Source organism: Malaclemys terrapin, chromosome 2 (genome assembly GCF_027887155.1).
Source record: "Malaclemys terrapin pileata isolate rMalTer1 chromosome 2, rMalTer1.hap1, whole genome shotgun sequence".
NCBI classification, from domain to species: domain Eukaryota; kingdom Metazoa; phylum Chordata; order Testudines; family Emydidae; genus Malaclemys; species Malaclemys terrapin.
Window position 1 is genome coordinate 101113599 of NC_071506.1, and position 6000 is coordinate 101119598.

General features: G+C 48.2%; 1 protein-coding gene across 7 annotated transcripts in view; it reads right to left on the minus strand.

Annotated features, from left to right (window-relative positions):
• The window catches only part of MBP (myelin basic protein), a 188018-nt gene extending 182965 nt beyond the window's left edge, over nucleotides 1-5053 (minus strand). For 2 of the 7 annotated variants that reach the window (XM_054021217.1, XM_054021212.1), the window contains exon 1: nucleotides 4128-4217. The gene's annotated coding sequence lies outside the window, so the exon portion shown is untranslated. Of the gene's footprint in view, nucleotides 1-3473; nucleotides 3698-4127; nucleotides 4254-4449 lie in introns of those variants that run through there. The other 5 variants (XM_054021211.1, XM_054021216.1, XM_054021215.1 and 2 more) reach the window with 5 other exon arrangements.
• Nucleotides 5054-6000: the final 947 nt, after the last annotated feature.

Sequence of the window (6000 nt, forward strand, 5' to 3'; positions counted from 1 at the left end):
TTTAGCGCATTCTCATGAGCCCCACCTGCCCAAAGCAGTCGACCCGAGCTGGGAGGCTTGCTTTTGCGGACTGGATAGACAAACTCTTTAAAGGCTAAACCCATGTGAATTCTCAACTTTTTCAAACTTTTTTTTTAAACTGAGGGCAAAAAAGTCTTGGTGGGGGACAGAATGAGGTTGGGGGAGGAAACTTTTTATTTTAAATTCCTGTTCAACAATGGCCAAATGAATATTTTAGATTGAGTTCTGAACACAACTACCACACAAGGGAATAATGAGTATCTGCAGCAATGAGACCCGAGTTCCTGACTCTTTCAAGTTTCCACCTTTCTCCACAGAGACTGGAGGAAGAGAAAAGAAATTTGAGTTCCCCTGGGGAGACCCATTAGCTCCCCTGCCTGATCCCATCACTGTAGCACCATTTACCTTCTAGTATATTCTAGGTCCTCAGCAGTATTGATGTCCTCCAGTGTGCAGAACTCATGAGAATTAGCACAGAGGAGTCTGGCATGGCACAAGGGAGGAGCTGTGAGGTCCAGTTGCTCACTTGCTGATGTTGTCACAATTTCTCTTCTACCTCCCACATAGAGCAGGAGACAGGACACAGAAGACTTGGGATTTCTCTAGGGAATTCAATTTAGAGTTATAATATCCTTCTGGGGAAATCTCTGCTGGGACAGTGAGTGGATAGGGCTCATTTACCTGGCCCTATCCCCAGCTTGTCTGCTCTTCCCTGGCATATACACTCTCCTTTAGCTCATCGGAAGAGGAGATGCAGATTTCTCATTCCCACATACAAAAAGGGTCAACACAGCATGCCAATGGTCCCCGCTGCACGCAGATGTTAGTATAATCATTTAGTCTGACATGATTCACTAGTTTTAGGATTCACTTGGAATTTGTGTACAAAGTGAGCAAGAACGGTATATCCATCCCATCTCTAAATAAAAGCCATTACATGTACACACTGAACTAGACACAAAACTTAAAAAGTTACTCAACCACATTCATAACTAGCAAAGGAAATAAAAGTCACAATGCCAGTCAACCTTTCCACCAGTGACAATACACGATAGTATTAAGAAAAACAATCAGTAAGCTGTAACTGAAAAGCGAGCCAGGTCACAGTGCAGATCCAATCTGCAATGATCTCAGACAACCCTAGCCTAAGCTATCTAGGTTTCGGTTACCTGAAACACTAATATCTTTCAAGGAAATCTCTCTTCTCTCTCTCTCTTTCTCAGATTTTTTTTTTAATTTAATGTAATCAGTACCAGTGTCACTAAGTTTGCAAGTCTAAAATATTTGGCAAAAAGTTTAATATATGCAGCACTGTGATTCTCTGCATTTGTAGTTTATTCATATCTATATTTTGGTGACAGCTGTAGTTGAGGCCTACTGCATTGATCATAGAGTTTAGAGTCAGGAGATCTGAAATTTAGTCCCGACTCTGCCACTGAGTAATTGTGGAACCTTGGACAAATCATTTAAGATCTGTTACCCCATCAGTGAAAACAGAAATAATACTTGCCCATGTTTGTAAATCACTTTAAAAAAAATCTATGGATGAAAAGTATTATATATGGAGGGAGTGGTGACAGGTACTTCTTGTAATTACGGTACTTGTGTTTTTTTTGAAGAGGATACAAGTGATTAGGTGACTGTGAACCAAAGCATTGCTTCTCATTCAATGGGCACATGGAACTGGGTTTAGGAGTCACCATTTAGGAATGAAAGTCCAAAGAGAGAACAAGTTTGTTCTGAGAATTCTCATTGGCATCCAAGACTAAACAGCTCAGTTTGCGTATTAGTGATTTGAACAAGAGCATATTGGAATGTCTAGTCATTAAGACTAACATGGTAGATTTTGGGAAACAGCCAAGGCAACGATGCCAAGTCAAACTGTGACTAGTTACTGTTATAATCCAACTATTTTTGCAAAACTAGGCCTCAATTATTTTTTGGTTTTCATGGCAAACGATTAACTTAAGTATTTCCCCTTTTGTTTTTTGCATTGTACTTGTTATAGGCCAAGTTAGGTTAATAAAATAACATTACATTTTATTTATGGAGTTTCTCCCACCTTTGCAGAGTTGTCATAACAAAACAATAAAAGACAGTTATTCTTTGTCTTTTTCTCATGACATATCAGCTTCCTTTAACTGCTTGATCTATGGTCTAATATGGTCAAAGCTTAATGTAAGTCCACTTAAGGCACTAATTTAAACAGTTCTTTACGCATCCGAAGAGGTGGGCTGTAGTCCACGAAAGCTTATGCTCTAATAAATTTGTTAGTCTCTAAGGTGCCACAAGTACTCCTGTTCTTCTTTATTCATTTGTGATCCTCTAATTGTCACATGTGCAGTATTATACTATATTCTCTTGGCTCTCAGTAAAATCTGTACAACCCTCTATCCATCCATCCACCTACCCAGTTACCCATCTACTTTCTCAATGCTCATTAGTATTTAAAAAAGTCATTAGTTTAAAATATGTATGAAAAATATATAATCCATGACTCCTGGCAGCTGTGGCCAACATCTTCCTTACCAATTATTAACTACTTTGGAGATATTTTTATGTCTTCTTTGGAGTTTTTATTTTCAGCTCATCTGCTAACACAAATCAATACTGTACTAAGGTAAGAGATGTGTTTTACTGGTCCATTATTATACATCTTGTATGACTGAGCACTTCAACCTCTTCCTCCCACTCTTGAATTTCGAGTCCTTGTGCTGGGCTGTCCAACAGTTATACCACTTTATGTACCATAGTGACGTAGCAGTGTTCCATGCATCTTATTAATCTCAGCAGTGTCAAAATGTTAAACTAATATTGTAAAAATCCATATAAAATTAATACATTTTAATTTATTCTTATCACTTGAGGGACAATCCTGCTCCCAATAAAGTGAGAGGGAAACCTCCACTGATGCAGGATCAAGTCCTTGGTGTTTCTGATTTTGGTGATTTTATTACGCACTTTCTTTTGGTAACTTTATATCTGATCAGCTGAAAGATTGGATTGGATGCTGGATCCACTCCCCTCTGCACTTGATTTTAAATAATATACACATTTATCATTTCCTCTCTAAGGATAAAAAAAAAAAATCACATTGACTTCCTGAATATCAGTACCAGTTATTTGTAAGTGTAAGATCAACATACCTACTATTGCTACAGAACGAACAGGTTAACACAAAAATACTTTAAAATTGCCAAGTCCACAGCTACAAATGCATGAGCCACTTAACAAAAATCAAATAAATCCTCGAGTGAGAGGTTTGACAGCAATGCAATAAACCAGAGTTACTATAGAGGCTCACCCTACCAGAGATCCCAGTGCAACACACAAACAGAAAACACTTGTGACAGCAAGAGAGAAAGCAAAGGCCACCACGTAAGCATTCAAAGACCCCAAAAGGGAGTGCGTTTCCTGCTAGTGCTGACAGAAGGAACCGCAAATGCACTTACACTGGGCGATACACCACCCTTCGGCAGCTATCCGCGAGGGCGGGACAAGCACGTTCCTGCTACGCAGCCCAGTAGCTTTGTAAGTAAAGTATCAAGTAAAGTTCAAGCGCATAGCGAGCCTCTGGGTGGCCGGAGGCGGCCAGGTGAGCTGGGCAGCAGTGGCAGGCGGGCGGCCCCGCCCCCTCATTAGCTGGCGCTTGCAGCTGGTTGCGCTAGGCGAGGGGTTTGTTTTGTTTCGTTTTTACTCCGTCCGGACACAGCCCTGAGCCGAAACCGGAAACCCACGGGCGTGATCCCTCAGCCTCTCGGGCTTGTATCACCGGGCCCGCCCCGAGGTGGTGCCGGGGCCGGGTCGTCGGTTTGACAGCAGAAGCCAAAATGCTGGTGGGGCTGGCAGCGTAGCGCGAGTTCAGCCTGAGCCACGTCTGGGGGCCGCTCCCCGCTCCCAACACACACACACCCCGTACCGCTGGGCCGAGCAGCGGGTCAGAACCTGCCCTCCCCTCCGTGTGGGCCCCTTCTCCGGCCCCGGCGCTCTGCTCCCGGCCCTCCACCCCGGGGCACCAGCGAGGCTGGCGGGCCTCTCCCGGAAACACCTTTGCTACCAGCGCAGGAGCGGGCCAAACGGCTGGAAACACCAGCACGGTGCTTTACCCCTTAGCAGCCGCTGAGCAATGAAGCGAAGCCGGGACCTGCACCTGCCCAGCGCTGGGGCCCACCTGTGCCGGCGCGCAGGAATCCCAGGGGCCGGCCTCCCTCCCCCCGGCGACTGTCTGTGACCGGGGGCGGGGGGCACCTAATAAAGGGGAGGGCAGGGAGGCAAATACCACCCCCTCCCCACGCCCACTGCTAATGAAGAGCCTATCGCGGGGAACAACAGGCACGTGTGCCGCCGCCGGGCATGGGCATTCACCCCCGCCCCGCACCCCCCGAGGGGCTGAAAGAGCCAAAGGCATGAAAAACAGTAACAACGCACCCAGCGTGTCCTCTCGGGCTCCGGGCTCTGCGGCATCCACCAGCGGAGAGGCGACGTGGAAAGCGACACTGGGGGGAGACCCCCCCCGCAGCAACCCACCCAGGCGGGGGGTACAGGCACAGAGGGGCGGGGGGAAAGCTCCGACCCCCAAGCGAAGCTGTGCGCCTCGCTCCCCTAGCAAACCCTGAGCGCTCCCGTCGCTCAGCGAGGAGCTGCGGCTTTGTGGGTTTGAGATACAATTGCCGGCGTTGCTGCTGTCGCCCAGGTTCTTCCCAAGGTGGTAGCGGGCGCCTGCCTGCCACAGCCAGCCGCCGTCGCCACCCTAGACAGCTCCCCCAGGTCCCCGGGCCGCAAGGTAAAATCACCCGCCGCCGCCTCGCTCCAGCCAGAGAGCCGGGGTAATGTGCGGCACCTGGGCTCAGGCGGGCCGCGCGGGTGTCATTTCAGGGCTGGGCGGGGCTGCTGCGCCGCTCCAAACCAGGAAGAAGAACTAGAAAGACACAGACAAGATGAAGCTCCTGGCTCGCGGCTCAGCGTTTCGAGTATAGAGTAGTTGACATCCAAGAGCATTATGGGAAATGAAAGCAATGGCCCATGCAGTCGGATAAGTCCTTCTGGGGCTGGGCAAGGGAGGCAGAAGAAACCTCGGATACCTGTCATAGGTAGTGCAGTGTGTAAGGAAGCGGAAAGGGGGGGGGGAGGGGAAATGATATACTTCACATTTAAAGGAAACACACACAGGTAAGGCTAGGATTGGAATAGATCTCAGCTCTGTAGTAAATAAAGCACACACACGGTGTAGTGCTCTGTGCAGATCTTCAAGGGGCACAGTGAATGCATTTACTGTCCTGACACAGGGGATCTTTCATATTCGAATCAAGGCCCCTCAGCACCAGCAGACATGTATCCCACTAACTACAGCACCTGTAATCAAATTGAGTGTAATCAGGACTGGTGGGAGGATGTTTCACGCCCTAGGCAAAACTTCCACCTTGTGCCATCCCTGAGCCCCCACCGAGGCACTTCTCCCCTCTGCTCTGAGCCCCCCCCCCGGCAGCTCCCCCCACCAGCCCTGCCTCCTTCCTGAGCATGCCGTGGCTGCTTCACTTCTCTGGCATCGCAAGCCTGGGAGGCAGGAGAAGTGAAGCAGCCACAGCATACGTGGGAGGAGGCAGAGTGGGGAGTTCCCTTGCATACTGCTCCCCCCGGCCCCTTGCTGCAGGCGGTCCTCCCCGCACTCTATTGCCCCAGCTCCTTCCACCTAAATGCCAGTGGCAAGGGGGGTGGCTGAAGATCCGGCTGTCGCGGGTGCTGCTGAAGAAAATGGTGCCCCAGGCAACTGCCTAGGTCACCTAAATGGTTGCACCAGCCCTGAGTGTAATGGAACTGCTGCTTTTAGGATCCCATGTTGATAAGTCATGGTTTTATTGCTAGCCTCATACAACATGGGGTGTGTCTTAAAGTTCCAGAACTAAGAGTAGTGAGAGGCTCAGCAAACTTCTAGCCCTTGCATGTGTAGAGAAGAGTTTAAAAACACTGATCCTAGAAGGT